Genomic DNA, 20,578 nt, shown 5'->3' with positions numbered 1-20,578 from the left:
AGCGAAAAGTGACAGAAAAGTAAAGTAAAACAAACTAAATCGACTAATAAATCAGCCAAAATGTGCGAATTCACACAAATATGTTAACAAGCCCTGCTTTGATGCACTTTTTGCACACAGGAATGCATCAAAGGGTACCTCTATCAGCAGCTGTTCCCTGCGATGCACTAAAATGCCCCAATCGAGAATATTAGACATGATAACTCCAAAGGAACCAAAATTTCATACGAACTATCTCAATTGATGCACTAAAAATGCATCAACGTCGATTTGATGCATTTTCTGTTCGGGCTCTCAACCGAACAGTATTTTTTTCTGGCAGTGCAACCAGGCCCATAGCTAGAATTGATCTCCAGGGGGAGCTTTGTAAACCAAGTCGATTTTTTAAAAAGTTAACAGTATTAAATGAAGATAAATTATATGTGTGTCACACAAATACTACATTTTTCTACATGTTTTAAAACAGCTCTTTTTGTGGTAATTGAGTTGGTGTTTTAAGTCCACTTTATGAACAGTAAGGCTAATCGGGACTGGACCTAGAGTTTAAAGTGGGATCCGAACCACTTGTGTTGAGTGTTAATTGGCTGATACTGAAATCATTCCTTACACACTCCATACTAGATGATACAGATATTTATATCACACACAAGAAATGCACAATATTCAATCACAGTACCTACAGTATATTCCACCCCCGGCCGAAGCAATGACACTCCCCTTCGTTCCAAAAACTTGGGAGCTTTTGACCTTTCATGCAGATGCGAAGGGAATTTGCATGATGACATCAAAGTCGCAGATTTCTGTCTAAACGGGAGGTCGCAACAGGGACAGTGAAGGTACAGATAAAGATGCTCCGCTATGAAAGAACTTTCTAAAGTCTAGAGAAGAATCTTCTAAATACTTGCATTTACTTAGACTTCAGCTCATAAACAAGATGAGCGAATGTAATAGCTGCTCTTCATGCTCTGTGGATTTATCCCTAAAGTTGAGAGCCATCTACATTTTCACTCTTCACTGCAAGCAAATTATAGAAAAAAAGTTTTACCTAATGTCAACAGGGGCTTGTGGCAGTGTCAAGGGAGACTGACGGAAGTTCCAGGGGGCTGATGGCAGTTCCAGAAGGGGCTGCGTCCCCCTGGCCTCTGGCTGGCTACTGCCCTGAGTGCAACAGACCTTACTTTGAACAAAACCTCGGATCGCGTCAGAAATCGTACCGTAACTTAAAACATAATACCATACATTTCCTGCAGAAAATACAAGGGTGTCGACATGTGAAAAACGCCGAACAACAATTAAAAACTCTTGGCTTAGCCGCCTTCCGTGTTTGTGTAACTGGAAGCTTCGGAAGGGGTAACAGGAACGAGGTACCATCATTTTCTTGTCAGTGGCGTGCGTTCCTTAACGAGCTAACAAGAGGGCCGACCTTGGCAAAGTCCCTTGTGGTCCTCCCATAACGAAATTTCCAGGTACTCCTTGGTTTCCGAATGGCGTTATGTCACAGGCCGGCAACCAGCAATTTCGTAGGTGCTGCCTTCGTGGTTGAGTTACGGTGAAGAATTAGCCAATGGTGCGTCCTCGCGCAAGGATTCACGCGATATTAGGTAAAACGAGGAACTGTCCTTGTTTCTCGTCGAATTGGTACTTTACAAGTGATCTTACCTCATTGATGCTCCTGGGGCATATTCTCCAGAAGGTCCGTGCGAGGTCCTCAACATGCAGGTTCCTGGAACTGCAGCGTAAAGCTAATTTTGTGGTTCAAAGTCCTGTAATTCGCTAGTATACTTTTGTTTGATTTGATTTTTGCTATTTCGCGTCGCTTTTCTGCCACTTTTGGATAATCGCGACGATGGGCATGAGTGATCATATGATTGATTTGATGACACAAAAAACACCCATGCCGGGAATCCAACCCGGATCCCTGGTGTCGTAGCGCGCCGTGCTAACCGCTCCACCCCGGAGGTTTGCTTCTTTGTTAAAGTAGTTGGAGCTGCGTTGATGGCACTAATTTATCACTAATGCCCTCATTCTTTTCTATGTATGTGGTCAAGCAAATACAATAAGTGTTGGTCATGTCACATATTTTACGTTTAGATTACATATTCTTACATAAAATCCTATATTTGCGCCATTTCTGTAGTTTCCATTTAGTAATGCAGTTATATTTGAGGACAAATATAAAAAATAACTATAGCCGACTTCCATGGCGTAGTGACTAGCGGGCCTCCACGATGGCGTAGTGGTAGCGTCGCCGCCTCGTAATCAAGGGGTCCCTGGTTCAATACCCGGTGGAGGCACAAGTGTTTCGGATCCCACTTTAAACTGTAGGTCCAGTCCCGATTAGCCATACTGTGCATAACGTGGACTTAAAACACCAAGTCAAACAAAAGCGTAGTGACTAGCAGGCCGCGCTAGGACGCCAAGGATCAGGAGTTCGAATCTCGGCCTATGCATGCGCGTGTTCGTCGTGAGTGTCGCTGCGTAAGAATTCTCGATAACTGACACATCAAATGTTTTCTAAAAAAAAAATGATAATGCTGGAACTATTAAAAGTAACTGTTCGTGACTTTCCAAAAATGTTGACTCAACCTTTTTGTCACTACCATTTCCGTATGCTCAAACATTGACGAAACACAATGTAAAGAAAAAGTTAAGATGTCAAGTAGGCCAAGATAATTCAACCAGCATCCTACTTTTTATAACATTTATCACGTGAGAAAATTTTGTGTTTAATTCATTCGTGTCTTTCTTTGCAGGTGAGTGAGCAAACTACATCCACATCCTTTCCGTTGGTAAAGTACAGGTTTATTATTATTATTATTATTGATTATTTTAATTGATGCTAATTATAATAATCGTGTCCTCCCGTTTCGCCTTATCCCATTTCGCCTTATTGCGTTTTCACCTCTCCCAATAGAATTTCAAATGATTTATGTGACACGAACTTTCTAAGGCGAAACGGGACATCTCCATTTCGCCTTACAGAAGAAAAAATTCCCACCTGGGAATACTATCGAATTGAAGGGTAATTCATAATGAAGCGCAGAGCTTGTGATGTTGTCTACCTTGACTCCCCCCCCCCTACCAGGAGAACCGACCAGGTTAGGTTAGGTAAGGTTAGGTAGATTGTAAGTCGATAATATTCCCAGGTGGGAAATTTTTTTTGTGTGTAAGGCGAAACGGGATACTGGGAAATGGGATGTACCGTTTCGCCTTAGAAAGTTCGTGTCACATAAATCATTTGAAATTGTATTGGGGCGATGAAAAAGCAATAAGGCGAAACGGGCCGTAACCATAATAATGTATTGTCTTGTTGGACTACACTAGAAGCGTGGAAAGTTTTTACTGCAGATATGAATGCAGACTATGACGCTACGATAAGCAATGAGAACTTTAATATTCTATGCCTGTTCCTAACACTTACTTCACCTCTGTCCATTTTTGTATTGCGGGACTGGAAATATTTCTAGTGTTTCTTATCGCATTAGCTTTCCTTGTCATAAATTCAGCATTGCGCTTACAGATTTTTCTTGTACAAGTTTCCATGGTTTCCAACTCGGATTGTTTCGGAATTTTTATACTTTTCATCACCTAACAATGGAGTGAACGCTTTGAAGGAATTTACTTGAAAACCTGGCTTGAAGGCTCGTCTGGACCTTTGGCAGCCGAATGGGCGATTTTTTTCAAATTTTCCTCTCCATTCGACAAACCTCTTGGATATTTCAAAATATGAAAAAATACATCCGCTTAGAATTCCTTCTAGAGCATTGACGTGAATTTTCATGTAGTTTTCTTTCACTGTTATCTAGATATTATGAAAAGTTTCGAGATTACGTAAGTCTATTATACTTTTGATAATAGTATCTAGACAACAGTGAAAGAAAACTACACGTCAATGCTCTAGAAGGAATTCTGAGCGCATGTAATTTTATTGCATTTTGGAAGATCAAAGCGGTTTTTCGAATGCAGAAGAAAATTTGAAGACATTCGCCCATTCGGCTGCCAGAGGTCCAGACGAGCCTTAATAAATGCTTTCCTTCCCCAATTTCTGTTATTCACGTCATGTTTTTACCTATTGGGATAATCACTACCTGCCTAGTGATGGTCATGAAGTTGCAATTAGATTCCATGCAGGAGCGTATATTCTGGATTAGCTAGGCTATCTGCGAAGCCTAAAGTCTAGAGAATAAAATACAGGAGGAAAATCGATCAGAAATTGTAAATAAAATTATTCATATCAGTGAGACGATGATGCTGATTCTGGAGTTGGCAACCTGATTTCTTATGAGGTGGCAACCTGATTTCCTATGAGTTGGCAACCTGATTTCTTATGAGTTGGCAACCTGATTTCTTATGAGTTGGCAACCTGATTTCCTATGAGTTGGCAACCTGATTTCTTATGAGTTGGCAACCTGATTTCTTATGAGTTGGCAACCTGATTTCTTATGAGTTGGCAACCTGATTTCCTATGAGTTGGCAACCTGATTTCTAGGGACACTGATTTATGGTAAATAAAATTCATGAATTTCGCATTTAAAAAGTTACAATTTCGGTATATAAAAGCGGTGAAAAAATATCATTTCGTTGGAAAAGCGGTAAATAAAAGTCAAAGTTAAGTAGTCTGCACTTACCTTTTATCAGTTAAAGTGTACACTTAACACAACCTCTGCATTGCATGGTTTTAAATTGTATATCTGGATGGTCATTATTAGGGAAACAAATTTATGGTAAATAAAAACTGAGGAGAGCGGTAAATAAAATGTTATATCAGCGGTATATACCAGCGGTGGAAAAAAAAATGGAACACACTTTTTCATCATGAGAGGAAACATCATACAAAAGAGGTATAAATTGATAACTACTTCATTTTTATATGCTGTACACATACACAAGTACTTAGCTGTCCAACCAAAAATAAAACATCAACACAAAATCACTTCATTTCTAAATTGCATATCTCAAGTGATTTATTCATTGTATGTATTTAAAGGACATCCTTGCTGTCCAACAAATAAAATAATCACTACTGCACATACACAAACACATGTTGAAAATCACATGATGATAAACAAAATTCATTCATGACTGAACACAAATGACACCATTGTTTCCCTTGATGTGCGGGAACAGACTAATCTTATCGCTGCTACAGCTAGCAAGTTCAATGTAACTGGAAGTTGAGTGGAAATTCGGGGGAAGAAAGGAATGCAGCTTGACAGGGAGCGAAGATTTCGAACTGAGATTATGTACATGGGAAATCACAATTTGCAGCGTCTTCCTGATGTGATAGAAGATAGAACGTTCTTCAGCTGCAAGTGGTAGGAAACTTTAGGCAAACGTTTCGTTACAAATCGACAGTTTGCGCGCACAACCTCGATTGCCGGTTTTTGCTTGTTTTCTACATAATTTGATGATATTTCACGGTTATTTCGCGAAAAAGCGTTCATTTCGTGGAAAAGCACACATTTCGCATTACTTCGCGAATATAACTTATGCATATTTCATCATTGGGGGTGTAGTTACGTGCAGAATGTTCACAATTGCATTTTTTTTCACATTTCGCGATTTCGCGCATCGCGAAAATTCAATGTCCCTACTGATTTCCTATGAGTTGGCAACCTGATTTCTTATGAGTTGGCAACCTGATTTCCTATGAGTTGGCAACCTGATTTCTTATGAGTTGGCAACCTGATTTCTCAGGAGTTAGTAAATTTATATTATAGCCTAGGACCAGTGACATAGTGAGATAGCCCAAATATTGACTCAGTATACGCTACTGTTTACATGGTTTGATTCCTGGTGGATGCACAAATGGAGAAAACACTCAAAACCGAAATGATAATATGTAAACTGTCTCAATAAAATCATATCGAAATATTATGGAAATTAACAAAGTGCAAAACAGTTGAAGCTGAAAAAATAGTGATTGGCTAAACTCTCACAAGGAAATTTATTTTACTTCGCTTTCCTCCCACTTTTGGATCCTGAGGATGAGTGATGATATGATGAAATTGATGAATAGACACTCACAAGCGTCCATGCCCATGCCGGGATTTGAACGTGGGACCTCTGTCGTCGTAGTGCGCTGTACTAACCACGGAAGTCAGCAAAGCCTAAAAGAGAAGTGCAAAATAGGAATAGATTGGAAAACTCTGAGTAGGGAAGATAGCACAACACAATATCCTACAAGACAGAAGCAAAAGGCATAGGCCACAGAAGATCAAAGCCACATAGGAGTCAATGGAAAGAGGCCAAGTTTCACTGAAGGAACCATCCGACGACAGTTTGAAAAGACGGAAGAAGCACGGTTGTGTTCAGGGTGGCTAGGATCTTGCACTGACGACCTCACAAACTCTTTGTTTAGAGGCATTCGACAAAGGGGTGCGTGTGGCAATGCCATTCATTTCGCCCGTCATTCATTCTATCCGCTTTCCGAAGGGGGGAGGGACACATTTGCGGCGCGTAGCCTCACGGAATTTCACCTTAAGAACGATTAGTCTGTTCTCGAGGCCTCCAGTTCTTGCTACTGTTGTTTCTCTTCTGCGTAAAATCAGCTAAAATTGTCTTTGCTGTCTTCCCACTTTTTCCCAAGAAAGGCAAAATGATTTTCGTGACTGGCAATAATAAGGATCGTGGGTTTGCTGGAAGAGGCAACAAAGATGGACATCGGCAACAAGGACGCACTTAGGAGGTCCTGCCCCCCTCCCCTCCGAAAGACTAACCAAGTCCATAAGCAAAATATTTGTTGTTGTTGTATAATACCTAGTTGCTTTATTTCCGCAGAACTTACGCAGATATAAGGATTAGATAGTGAATATTAAACTTTATATAAACTAATAATAATATACATAAAAATAATAAGGGACTTTTCATCACCTGGAACTAACAACCTTTTCTTATTCAATAAATAATGCATTACATTTTTTTTACTATTTCTTTGGTAGGACGGCTGTTTTTATACAAATGTTGATCTTACAAGCCGGGTAGCCAGAATTAAAGTTACCCAACTCAGAGCCCTCTGTAGCCTGTTTGAGGCATCGTAGAACTCTGACATTTGGTGAATCCACTATGCAGACCATAAGGATGAGGATGGCGATAAAAAAGTAGTTCAATTTTCCGCCACCAGGTTGAAATATGGCACTGTACTTCCATGATGGGTTGTGATAATGACGTAAACTGCTCCAATTGGTTATGGATTTGCCTTTACTTTGCAATAAAGAGAGAGATTATTTTCTCGCAACTTCCAGCCACTAACAAATGTCTTTCTAATTAATAACTCAGCTAAATCACTTAACGTGAGTGCTGAACAAAAGTTAGGAAGTGATCACCATGCCATAAGAAAGAACGTGCATTGCTGGTGAAGTTGTTTGATCAGAATGGTAGTGATAGTGCAGCTGCACTGCGAGTTTATCGTCATGTGAAAGGACTTTGAAAGGGATCTATGACGACGCATAGGTTAAGAAAGATGATGAAGAATTTTGTACATTATTACAGCGCCACATTTCAACCTGGTGGCGGAAAATTGAACCTTTTTATCGCCATCCTCTTCCCCATAGTCTGCATAGTGGATTCACCAAATGTCAGAGTTCTACGATGCCTCAAACAGGCTACAGAGGGCTCTGAGTTGGGTAACTTTAATTCTGGTCACCCGGTACACATGAACCACGTAATGTATAAAAGAAAGAAGACGTGTTGATATCTCGCCTCATTTCACACCAAAACAAAAACTCGTCAGCGATTTCCACGCTCGATTCTGAGCGAAACTGCTACGTTTCATCTGTTCATGTTCGAGGGGTTCCGGGTTCGATATCCGGTGGAAGCACAGTGATTCGGATCCCACTTTAAACTTTAGGCCCGTCCCGATTAACCTTTCTGTGCATAAAGTGGACTTGGAACAGCAATTCGAACAATTCAAATTCATCTGTTCATGCAATAATAATTATTATTTTTAATGTACGAGCCACGGTGGCCTATTCAGTAGGGCGCCTCAAATCAATGGTACCTGGGTGTACCCGGAGCGTGGTGCTGATCACATCACCTCCAAAATTTGCCGAGATCGAGAATGTGTGCGGCCCTACTCACACATCCCCTAAATGTCCCTTCATGGCACTGTGCTATAAGCACGGCGAACTTTTCCTTACTTATTATAATGTTATTATTGTTAATATTATTATGATCGATTTATACATCAAACTATGAGTTTTGACAAGGGCTACATGAAACTGTACACATATCGTTTTCGCCAGAAGTGGTCGATAGGTGGTTTCTGAAATAAACGATTCAGTTGTCTTTCTAGTCATTGTTGAGACATTGCCACTGCATCAGTTTGATTGTTGAACTTTTTCAAATATGATCATTGAAGTTACGGCCAATGTGGATTTTAATAATGATAAGATCCCTCCTTTTTACCTTCTGCTCGCTCGAAGGTACAGCGAGAAAGTCCTTCAGAAGCTTGCGACAAGCAGGCCTCCACCAACCAGCTTGGGAAAGAATGGAGCTCCCCAAGGTCATAGTAATGTTGGTAGTGAGCCAACGCCACGGCGGGCATAATGCTTAGATCACAGTAAGCAGACGACTGCAGTTAGTTTGTTAGTGGTCTCAGTGGTAAGAGGATTGGCCAGAGCCAGTGGCGAAGGATAGCGTAAAGAAGGCATTGGTTGGTGGAACCCCCTGAGGGAACTTGGATGACGAACACAGGTGCGGGGGAGAGGAGAACCGAAAGAGATTCGTAGAAGCGTTCGTGATTCCCGAAGAAAAGTGCAAAAGGAAGGAACGAATAACAGCGCCCGATGCGGGTACGTATATATATATACTTACCCCGTTTGGCTGACCAGTCCTTCGTCTGTGCTTGTTGTTGTTCGTCCGGTTTTCGGGTAGTGGCGGTTGGTGCCCGGTTCTGTGCGCGTCGCGCGGGTGTTCAACCTCTCTCTTCCCCAGCGGTAACATCGCTCCGGTGACGAACTCCGGCAACAAGGGCAGAGTTTCCATCAGCATCATCGCACTGACAGCTGGCATTTTAGCCAGGGTCAAGAACTTGGACCTTGTCGACGGAAATCTCGCAGTTACGCTTCCCAGTCCAGCGTCGAAATCGCCAACGAGTTTTTGTGTTCTGGTGTCGAATCGGGTAAGATAGCATCTCCTATATTACATTTGCTAACACTCTAGCCTCTTGGGCCTCCCCGAAGGCGCAGTGGTGGCGTCGCCGCCTTGTAATCAACGGGTCTCGGGTTCGATTCATGGTGGTTCGGATCCCACTTTAAAACTGTATGCCTAGTCTCGATTAGCCTATCTGTGTATAAAGTGTACTTAAACCCGAAGGTTTATGACTGCAGCATCACAAGCCTACCATATGTCCCTATCCTGGGCAAGATCAATCCAATCTTTTCCATCCTTGCCGATTTCCTTTAGGTCCATCTCAACGTTATCCCTCCACCTTGGCCTTCCTACTGGTCCCTTACCATCAGATTTCCTAACAAACCCTTCTTTCCTCTCCTATTCGTGCCTCATGGCCTGCCCACCTAAATATTTTTGATTTAATTGTTCTAATAATATCTGGACATGAATACAAATTATTGATTGATTAATTTTGTTTATTTTTACTTCGCGTTTTGTGCCTCTTGGCTAATTTGCAAAGATGGGGATGACTGATGAAATGATGAAATTGATAAAAGGACATTCACAAACAACCAAGCCCGAGCGGGATTCGAACCCGTGACCTTTGGCGTCGCAGCGTGATGTGCTAACCACTTGGCCACAGGGTCCGGTGAATATAAATTATGTAAGTTTCTCCACTCACCTGTCTCCTCATCCCTTTCAGGTCCAAATATTTTTCTAAGGATTCTATTTTCAAATACTTTTAATTTATGTACCTCTTTTCTTGCATTGGCTTGCTAGGGATATTCCTAGAGTTCGAAGCGGCAATCGCTGTGGTTGTTTAAATGTAGGCCAGCGGGCTGACCGCGGTGAAAGTGGTTCTCCGCACCGTCAAAGGGGGGAAACCAAGTCCACGCTTGCAGAATACCATTATCGCAAATTCCTTTTTTCTTGATTTCGCTGATAAGGCCTGCCGTGGCAAGTCAAACGTAACTCGAGTGACCCTTGTAAAATTATATTTGCAATTGTTGCAACACTTGTTTTCCAGCAATTTTGACGATGCAAAACAAGAATTCCCAAAAACAACTTTCAGATTTCGTGTTTGTTGTCCGACACGTCTTTGGCGAAAGTGAGAGATCATTTTTGCGGTAATGAAGCAATGCGGTTTCCAATTACTGTCTTCTTGGGGAATTTGCGAATCGGCACCCTTCTTGATATCAGACTGACTGCAATCCTTGTGTTTTGTTTTCTCTGATAAACTGTCTTCTGATTCTGTTCGACCCTATTCAAATGCAGCAAGGAACAAGATTCGCGTCCTTGAATAACTAGTAGTGCAGTACTCATGCTACAAGTTTACTTAGCAACTTGGCAACTGATTTCTCAATTAAATATATTTATATAATTATATTTATGATTATGTCGCCCTAAGTCCAAGCTCTTCCAATTGTAACCTCCATATAATCTCGTGTAAATTACAATATAGCGCATCAAATGTAACAAAACAGGTAACCTGCGAGCACTAAGTGCCTGCCTGTTACATTAACTGAACGCAACCGTTGTTATTTAAATCTGAATATTTTATCATACATATAGTGATTATAAATTGCGGTCGTGCACATCATAAATATATGGTTAAGAGCGGGAAATTACATAATTCTTTAACGTAAAACTGCCAAGGTCATTTTTACCATCTACACACAGAAAATTAAATGCATCATATAGCTTGATGCATCAGAATGCATCGATTGATGCACTAAAGTGTGTTTGATGGCTTCTTCAAAGAGTCAGATTCACATTTGATGCATTTGGGTGCATTTTTGTATGTCGTGAAAGAAACTCCAATGTGTTTACACGCAGAGTTTATGTAGCTCAAACGAAACGTCTAAGTGCATCATCAAAGAAGATGCATTCTGGTGCATCAAAACTCGTCAAGGTGCATCAAAACGCACCAACTGATGCATTGAAGTGCATCTCGACTGAAAGGAATCCTCACTTGAATCAAATGATACACTTTGGTGTTTCTTTCACGAGATACAAAATGCACCCAAATGCATCAAATGTGAATCTGATTCGTTGAAGAAGCTACAAAGCATACTTTAGTGCATCAATCGATGCATTCTGGTGCATCAATCGATATGATGCATTTCGTTCTCCGAGTGTACGATGCCAGGGATGCGGATTCGAATCCCGACCTGGACATGGGTCGTCTTTGGAGTGTCCCTTCATCATATCCTCCTCATCGACGCGGTTATCCAAGAGTTCACAAAAGCAATGCTAAGTAACAAAAGTCAAATCTAAATCTTGTGATCTGATTGGAACTTCGTAGGTAGATGATGTTTTCTCGATCTTCGGGGAAAAGAAATGGATTATAACTTGTTTAAAACTATTTCTCTCGTTTCTCCTCACTTTGAGCATTGGCTAACACTCTACAGAAATGGAGAAAGCATTCAGAAATCTGCCTTAGGGTAAATATATTGTTGTTCGAATATTATTTTCCTATATTACATCATCCTGTATCGTAATAGACACAAAGCAGCAATTCTGAAAGTAAGAAAATAATTCTAACGTAAGTCGAGACACAGCGTATCGCATTACTGTCATCTTGTGTCACTGGAAAAGTCACTTTCGCATTCATTTAGCATTGTCATTTCCTCTTAGCGTTCCTTAATGTTACGAGATAATCAAGATAATGAGAAAATGGAAAATAAAGGAGAAATCTTGAAGAAAGCAAAAGTTCCCAGCCCTCATTTCAAGTAGATGGAAGCATTTACGTAGCATTCAGAGAGAGTCCGTGAGAGACACAGGGAGGTCAGTTTGAATGGCGGTTCCATAAATTCAGTGCACTGCGAAAGTTTCCAGTTCTTAAATGAAGCTAAGTACAAGTGAACAAGCAAAAGACGTTCTCATGAATTAAAGTGAAAAGATTCGGCAAAGGATGCACGTATGTTGGATCTTCCCACCCCAGTGTTGCTTTTGTGTATACGTTTCTTTCTTGTACTGATTGTTTCGTTGTCCATCGCTCATACAGGGTGGTATTTGAAGAGGGATGAGGGAGAATTTTTCCCTCCGGTTTCTTCACCCGCTTCTGTAAAAGTTGACTGGAGAAATTACGATTTAAGACCGTCAATTTCTAGCGGTAACGTCGTTGGCTTGTAGTCAAGGGGTCTCGGATTCGATTTTCGATGGGTGAACATTGCACAGTGGTTCGGACCCAACTTTAAACTGTAGGTCCTGTCTCGATTAGCCTATTTGCGCATAAAGTGGACTTAAAAGTAAAAAATAAAAAATATCGTCAATATTCGATGCCACCAGCATTATATAGTTACCCTAAGTAATATAATTTAAGTGATTGTTTTTAAAAAAAAACATTTATTGTACATGCAATTGTAATTTATAACCGTTATCTAACATTATGCATGATAAAATATTAAAGTTTATTTTTTTAAAAAAACTATTGCGTCCGGTTTTGATATATTAACAGACAGGATGTTAAATGTTAATGCTAGAATATTGTCAATTCTTCTAACAGCGCCTACTGGATTTTTTTTCCAATACCACACTGTATCAATCCCAATTTTCAATTCTCAAACGTGAGCGTTTATACATCTTGGTCTTACCATTAACCTCTGTCACTTGGGATTTCCAGACAACGTTTGTGTCTTTATCTTGGATGAACACACATCGTCCCCTTCTGAGACAACGAAATACATTTCAACCAATAACAATCAAATTACTTACTTTTTAATGTTCGGGGCCTTCCCGATGGCGCAGGTGTAATCGAGGGGTCGGTGGAGGCACCTAGTGGTTCGGATCCCACTTAAACTGTAGGTCCAGTCCCGATTAGCCTTACTGTACATAAAGTGGACTTAAAACACTAACTCAATCATGATAAACTAAATATGCTGACCAAGGCAGTAATTTATTTTATTAAAAACATAAACTAAACGTTTAGTTTATGTTTTTAATAAAATAAATTACTGCCTTGGTCAGCATATTTAGTTTATCATAATCATGGAAACAAGGCTTAATGGTGTTATAACTCAATCATTTGTTTAATGTTCGTTTTGATAGAATGAAGGAGAACTTGTGAAGCAGTTGATACTAACAACTGTCATTCATGATAGTAATTCTTCATAAAATGCATTCTCAAGTATATTCACTAGGTACAGACCACGAAAATCGTTAGCGGGAATCAAGGCCACTGTTGAAATCCACAAACGAGGCATTCCACCTACTTACAAGCTGCCGGAGCCCTACGTCATCTACTCAGCATTAAGGACGGAATTCCCATTATTTTTTTGTGCCGCGGTTTTGATCTACGGCTTGCGTCAGCTTGGTGACCATCCAAAACAAATCTTGAAGTTCAGTGTTGTGTTTGAAGTAGTTCAGCTGTGGTTGATATAATTTGATGTATTACTGAAGCCCATATGGATATGAAGCGATTTTGTACATTAGCAATTATATTAATTGCAAAATGTGACAGGGAAAAGCATCGAATTGTAGTTTATCGCCTTGATCTCAATTCCACAATTCACTCCTGTCGCCCTCCGTGGCGGAGTGGTTACCACAGCATGCTACCACGCCAGAGGTCCAGGGTTCGAATCCCGGCCTGGACATGGTTGTTCTTTGTATATGTAATGGTAAAGCTATAGTTCCAGCACCACGCTCCGACCGCCTTTACCCCCCAGGGTTGACCCCAGGTACCCAATGATTTGAGGCTGGATGAGCCCCAGAGACAAATCCGAAAAATTCCGGCCTTAGATCACGCATCCCGAGAATCGAACCTGGGTCTCTCGCGTGGCAGTCAGACCCTTTCATAAATTTAATAACTCATTCTTATCTTCGCGATTAGCCCAAAGTGGCAGAAATGGGAACTAAAGTAAACTAAATCAATCAATCATAATCCATTCCGGGGAAGTGTGCTGCGGTGGTTCACTTAACGAAAGCCACAGACGCTTATTTGTTCTTCATCTCTTTCCACCACCTTCTTATCTTCTCGTTTAAGGGCGACAAATCAGTTTGATCCACGATTACAGACTTGGACATCAAATGTGATTACCCTTGTATACCCCTATCGGATCAAGTTTACTAAATTGGCCGGTGTCATTTGTATTTATCAAAAGCTGATCGTCACCAAGTATGAAGGACAGTCATGTCAGACGAAAGCAGAATGGCACAAGAGTCAACACTTACTCCGTGGCTTAATTTGTTTGCTTACGCCGTCAGAAGTTGTTAAGTGGACAGCCCAGATTTTGCAACGCCTCTGTGGACCTGTTTTGGCGACATCTCCAGCCAGCTTCTGGCAAAACAGCTTGACAACTGTTCTTGGCTGTCGAAGAAGCTTACTAGAAGAAAATGGACAGGAAAGAATTTAGCGATTCTTGATTGTATCAATATAGCTGCGTGGTGAGAGATTCCTGTTGGTAACGTAAGTGTTGAATCAAGGTAATTGGGCAGTTGATTGAAAAGTACTCTAATCGTAAAGACTAGTAACGATGGTGATGCGCTGATCTTGCATTACCCTACTTGGAGAAGTTTTCACCCTCAATGGACGTATTTACACACAATGGTTCGGATCCCACTTAGCCTTCCTGTGCATCAAGTATATTTAAAACAAACGCAACAACAATAGTGGAAGGGAATTTGTATTTTTTGAATTTTACGTCGCTCCTCAGCAACTTGTGGCTAATCGCGACGATGGATGCGAGTGATTCATGAAGGAACTCTCACAAATAAAACACTCGTCCACACCAGGAACTTGGGTGTCTAGATCGAAAGTCGACGTCTTAACCCACTCTGCTACTTTTTGACTAATAGTGACTATGAGGATGAGTGATGATTACTTGGGATTGATGAAGGGATACCAATGTACAGTGTGATCTGAGTATTACCGTGCAAATTGTCCATGACTATTTTCATTAATTTGTCTCTCATTATATGTGTTTTAAGCGATGGATTTTTATGTAAGCTGGTACAGAAGTTGTCAACAGCTTGTTTTGAGTTTTCTTTCAATTCTTGAAGCTTTTATTGGGTCAAATAAAGCGCACGACATGGTGATGGACAATTTGCACGGTGATACTCATGGATTCCATTGTACAAGGCGGAATTTTAACCCGGTTCTAACAGTTGAGATCCTGAGTCGAGCGTATTTGCTCCTCAGAGGTGCATTTTAGGTCGCTTTTAACTATACAGGTTAATCGCAACGATAATGATGAATGACGCGTTACACAAGGGTTAGAATAATTAGCTGGTGATCTTGAAGTAGATTATCCAAACCTTGAGCAGGACTATGGACGTCCTCGGGATTCTTTCCAGGGAGAAACAAGCAAGGCATTTTTTCCGAGGAAGAAGGGGGGGAGGCATATTTTTCTCCAGTATATTGCCCCCCCCCCCGTCTACAGGGTCTGAAGTGGATAATTGTAGGTTTAAGGATTGTTTGAATGAGCCTTACTAGCTTTGTTTTAGCATGGTAACAATGAAAGAGCTGAGGTTAGGGAAGTGCTTTACGTCTCGCATTTCCCCCTCGCTTCGAGCACTGTTAAAAACACTCCCTCATTCTGAAGTTATCACGTTCCTGCCCGTTCTTATAATCTATCTTCTATCTATCTTCTTCTTGTCTTCTATATATATATAAATGGATGTATGCGTGGGTGTGTATATTTGTTTGTTCCGGCATAACTCTCGAACGCCTGGAGCAATTTCAACCAAACTTGGTGCACATATCGCTTGCAATCTGGTAATAAATACTGTGGGGGTAAGACACCCCTGGCACCCCTAGGGGTGGGGTGGGAATGGGTGACATGTAAAAATAATCGAAAACGACCGATATTAAATTCCGCACAAACAGACATCCGTGACTCTATGCAATCACGCACAACGTTAGTGTTTCTCGGGTTGTCTAACATTCAGGCTGATATGACTGTGTTGCGAAAACGCCCGATATTAGTGTGGAATCCATAGTTTTCGGAGTCGCTCCCAATGCCGTTCAACTCCAAGTTCATCACCTATCGGCATAGGGGGTGAGAGGGGGAAGTATTAGACTTGGGCCTAATTTTGAGGGGGCAAAATCAAACCTGTGGCTTAACTTTGGGGCAATAGAGACTAAAAGATTTCCATCCCCTAAAAACAGCGACCAGGATTATTGGCTGAATAACTGTGACGTTTGCGAAATCACTAATATTACTCTTTATTACTTATCTGCTAAGGCCCCCTAACTTATAAATGTCAATACACCTGAACATTTGGGGGTTACGCCTATGGCCAGGGGTCCAGGGTTCAAATTCCAGCCTGGGAATGGGTGTTCTTTGTGTCTCATCATCATCTTCATCCTATCATCATTTATCTTTATCGTCGCGATTAGCCAAAGTAGCATAAGAACGACGCTATACTCTTTTCCGGGAATCTTTGGAGCAAGACCGCGCATACCGGTAGATAAGGGGAGAAAGCAAGTGGGAAGCAGTAGGCGCTACTGCTAAGAGCTGGTAGCTGCAGCCGCATCATGGACTCATTTCACGCGTTCATTGGCCGAGCCATCTCCAGTCACTACTTGCGCAGAGACTTGTTTTCTTTCGCTTGCTCCAGAGAATCCAGGGACAGAGTATAAGTAAAAAAAAATCAATGAACCTCTTGGTGGGAATGAGGCATCAGATAGTACCCAAACCTTCTTTCTGCTTCTATTGGAATAAGCCTCGCAAAGAGGAATCGTACCCAGGACCTCTGGTTTCGCAGATGCCATGTGTCACTCTACCATGGAATTCGTGCCATAGCTACCTTCGACTTTGTTCCAACCATTGGCGTGCCAAAGAGGTATTGGTGTGGGATTATAACACCCCCTTTTGCCCAGTCAAAGGCAGGGAAAGATTGCAAGATGAGGGCTGATTAAGAAAACAGTATTAGTAAGCCCCCTTTCGAACATCCTTGGCACGCCACTGGTCCCAACCCGTTCTTCCATTAGTGCAAGAAAGCACACTGACAGAGCGATAAAAGCCATGGCTTCTAATGTTTATTGCCTGTTCTTCAGAAGGCCCCGGTCATCCACTTCTTCTTCCTCCACATGATTCACTACTTTCGCTCTCGTCTCGTCCACCCATTTCTTCCGTTCGGAGAAGAACAGAGAAGGATGCCCGGGCGTGTGAGCCGAGCTGCATTGTTGAGGCGGGCAAAACGTGTTTTCACTTCGGGCGACAACAATTACGGAACACTTCCCCTTCCTATGGAATGAGAGTAAAAGCTTTGTCCTGGAAAAAAAGGCCAATGCCTTGCCTTCACATCCCTTAGTTGCATTGCTTGTTTACTTTGGAGATTTGCAGTTCGCGTGTTGATTGATTGATTTAACGCCGATTTTCTGTCGCTTTCGGCTAATCGCGACGATGATGAAACTGATGAAGGGACACTCGTAAAGAACACCCATGACCGGACGGGGATTCAAACCCGAGACTCGTCGTAGCGACCTGTGCTACCCACTCCGCTAAAGAGGTTGGCCCTCTTCACATGTTGAGGTTCATTTTCCAAAACGAGGAGCAGACTTTCAAGGAGCTGCGACGTCAGGGAGTACTGGTTCGAATCCCGACCTACACACGACTGTATGTAATTGTCCTTTCATCACCGTTCATCCTCATGGTCGGGATTAACCGAAAGTAGCAGAAAAGCGACGAAAAGTAAAGAAATATACAGGGTGGGGCAAAAAAGGTAACCGAAGTTCTCATTTCAATGTTTCATTTACCTTTTTTTGCCCCACCCTATATATCAACCGGGCCCACATCAAGGCGAACCAGGGTAAGATGGTTTTACAGGGTGGCTCCAAGAGATTAATTTGAATTTGAAATTTTGTTTAAGTCCGCTTTAAGGACAGAGAGACTATAGTGTAATGTGGGATCCGAAACACTATGTTCCTCCACCGGGTTCGAACCCAGGACCGCTTGTTTACAAGGCGACGACGTTTCCACTGCGCCATCGGCGAGGCCTCACCAAACAGTAACTGAAAGTATTAAGCGGTCTATATTTAGGGTAATATTTCTGAGGGACACCCTGTGTTTCTGTCTCCTGTTGTTCTTGTCTAGACTGGACCTTTCAACTTTTTCAAAAATGTCCCCTGTTTGATAGCAGAGCCCGCGATGGGCCTTTGGTTACTATATACATGGTGAGCTATAGACCTAAATATATATGTGCTTACCGAAGTCATACGTGCTTCTTATTCTAGTCACAGTACAGAGAGGTGACGTCATGAATTAGCCTAAGATCACGAAGTAAACGCTTCGTCCCGTTTTTTGTAAATTTTAACGGTAACATATTAACGGTAACTTCTATCATCATGGTTTCCTATAAAACTCTATGGTTTGAAAGTAATTTCCACTGCACGGCGGTCCGCCACTGTTCTGGAAGAGAAATTACCAAGTCTTGAATGTTGCCAATTGAAATCTCACGGCAGCCTTGAAGCTTTGTTGTAAATTTTAATAGGCTTCTGTCTTGAAGGACGGTCGGATTTCGTTTTGCTTTCCTTTCAGAAGTCCACGGCTAGTTGGTAACCATAAGCAGTAGCTATGGAGTTCTGCTGTCTGCATTCAAGCTCCGTGGTCAGACATTCGTGGCCTGCTTACGGTGGAGGAACGCATCAAGTGGCCCTTCAATGTTGCCAGAAGTGTTTCTTCATTGTCGGCGTGAAATTTACACACAGAAAACTAAATGCATCATATCGATTGATGCACAAGAATGCATCGATTGATGCACTAAAGTGTGTTTTATGGCTTCTTCAAAGAATCAGATTCACATTTGATGCATTTGGGTGCATTTTATATGTCGTGAAAGAAACACCAAAGTGCAGCATTTGATTCAAGTGAGGATTCCTTTCAGTTGAGATGCACGTTAATGCACCAGTTGATGTTCCTTGATGCACCTTCCTGCATCTTTTTCGATGATGCACTTAAACGTTTGGTCTGAGCTACAGAGTTTATGAAGCTCGGGCGAAACGTTTAAGTGCATCATCAAAAAAGATGCAGGAAGGTGCATTAAAACGCATCAAGGTGCATCAAAACGCATCAAATGATGCATTGAAGTGCATCTCGACTGAAAGGAACCCTCACTTGAATCAAATGATGCTCTTTGGTGTTTCTTTCACGACATACACCCAAATGCATCAAATGTGAATCTGATTCTTTGATGAAGCCATAAAACACACTTTAGTGCATCGATCGATGCATTCTGGTGCATCAATCGATATGATGCATTTAGTTCTCTGAGTGTAAGAGGAAAACATTGTTTCGCTGATTTTGATTCATGTAGTTTATTTGACTTTCCTTTCCTGCCACTCTGAGATAATAGCAAAAGATGAGGTTGAGTGATGGTATGTTGAAATTGGTGTTAGGACATTCGCAAAAAAAAACCATGCCCAGGCTGGGATTCGAACCCGGAACCTGTGGCGTCGTAGCGCGTTATGATAGCTAGGGAAAGGATTTTAAGGTGCAGCACCTTCCAAAAAATATAGCTGTTTTCATACCGGTCGTTTGAGATATGTATTTTAGGACATGAAATCAAGTACAATGAATACACTTTGTTGCACCTTTTCGTGAGATTAGAACATTTATCCCCTTTGATGCTTAAGCACTTTTTCTTTCATGTTTTGTTCAAAAATTGGACAGAAAAATCAACGATTTTCACTCTTCTTGAGAAGCTACATAAAATCCTATAGTTTCATTTTGTAGAGCAGAACGAAGGCTATAAAATGGTGTAATATAATCATTGCAGACCCAATAGTTTCCAAGATAATGTAGCAAAACCCGCGAGAGAAAACACAAACTTCAACAAAACCTATTCGGCAGAAACTCAGTCCTCTACGCGGTCCGCGCGCAACCACAGTTCTCTGTGCGGTCCGCGCGCATTATATACAGAAGGCGCAGAAAAAGAGAGCATTGAATAAAGGCATTTTTATCAGCACCTTATTGCAAACATTTTCAGAACCTTTTTTAGCCATTCCCGACCATAATTTTGCACCTTAAAATCCCTCGGGAGCCGGCACGAAATGGTTGGACTCTTGTGTACTCCTTTTTTGGGATAATCCAGGAGCGTGGTTATATTGTTTTTCAGGTAGAATACAACTGTTGATAAGGCCAGTGTGTCAGGGAGAGATGTACTGAAATAACTTGTGTGCAAAATGTCACGGTATAAATTAATTGTTCACTACTGTATTTGTGTAATTAGTGTTGCCCACGAGACGAGACATTGGCCTGTCTCGTCTCGTGGAGTCTCGTGAAAATGCTGTCTCGTCTCGAAAATATTCGTTTGTCTTATGACACATGGTCAATCTCGTCTCGTCTCGAATTTTTAAAAGCCTGTCCCGTCTCGTCGAGTGGGCAACACTATGTGTAATAATTAAACCTCGGATTTTATGTTTTTGACCTATTTTCTCCTTTACAGGTATGTAAGATATTATAAGTTATGTCATCGTTTCGTTAAAGAATGCAACAACTGATGATGATGATTTTGGTTAGAACCT

At 41.4% G+C, this 20,578-nt stretch overlaps 1 protein-coding gene across 5 annotated transcripts in view; it reads left to right on the top strand.

The window, feature by feature from the left end:
- Nucleotides 1-20,578, top strand: part of sona (sol narae metalloprotease) — a 330,966-nt gene that overhangs the window by 174,478 nt on the left and 135,910 nt on the right. For 2 of the 5 annotated variants that reach the window (XM_083113326.1, XM_083113327.1), the window contains exon 1: nt 8,806-9,121. The exons of 1 other annotated variant lie outside the window; for it this stretch is intronic. The gene's annotated coding sequence lies outside the window, so the exon portion shown is untranslated. 2 more of the 5 variants (XM_083113325.1, XM_083113323.1) reach the window with 2 other exon arrangements.

This window comes from Lepisma saccharinum, chromosome 27, assembly GCF_977018435.1.
Source record: "Lepisma saccharinum chromosome 27, izLepSacc3.1, whole genome shotgun sequence".
NCBI classification, from domain to species: domain Eukaryota; kingdom Metazoa; phylum Arthropoda; class Insecta; order Zygentoma; family Lepismatidae; genus Lepisma; species Lepisma saccharinum.
This window is presented reverse-complemented; position numbering and strand designations above follow the sequence as displayed.